Source organism: Carlito syrichta, unplaced genomic scaffold, assembly GCF_000164805.1.
Source record: "Carlito syrichta isolate Samal-C Ts95f unplaced genomic scaffold, Tarsius_syrichta-2.0.1 Scaffold289188, whole genome shotgun sequence".
Lineage (NCBI taxonomy): Eukaryota > Metazoa > Chordata > Mammalia > Primates > Tarsiidae > Carlito > Carlito syrichta.
In genome coordinates, this window is record NW_007233284.1 from 57,718 (window position 1) to 58,012 (window position 295).

General features: G+C 72.5%; 1 protein-coding gene across 1 annotated transcript in view; it reads left to right on the forward strand.

Annotated features, from left to right (window-relative positions):
- The first annotated feature begins 9 nt into the window (after positions 1 to 9).
- Positions 10 to 295, forward strand: part of PTGES2 (prostaglandin E synthase 2) — a 7,746-nt gene continuing 7,460 nt past the window's right edge. The window contains exon 1 of the mRNA XM_021710491.1: positions 10 to 30. The gene's annotated coding sequence lies outside the window, so the exon portion shown is untranslated. The remainder of the gene's footprint in view (positions 31 to 295) is intronic.

A 295-nucleotide genomic window follows, 5' to 3' on the forward strand; every position in this document is an offset into this window, starting at 1 on the left:
TAGACACGTGGTTTGCAAGGCCCCCTTCGGGCTGGGGAAAATTTCATGGTTCGGGTACAGCGGGAAGCGGGCAGCGGAGCGGGAGGGCAGAAAGACCCGAGGCACGGCCGCGCGCCCGGCCAACAGCCGGGGCCCCTGCCCTGACACGGGGAGAGCCCGACTGCTTTCGGGTGGGTGCAGGGGGCAGAATGGCTCAGCACGCGTCACAGGCGGCCGCTGCGCAGCGGCCACGCCGCGAGTCCGGTGGCCGAGCCGGGCGAACACGCGGACGGCCCCCGCCCTGGTTCGGGCCACC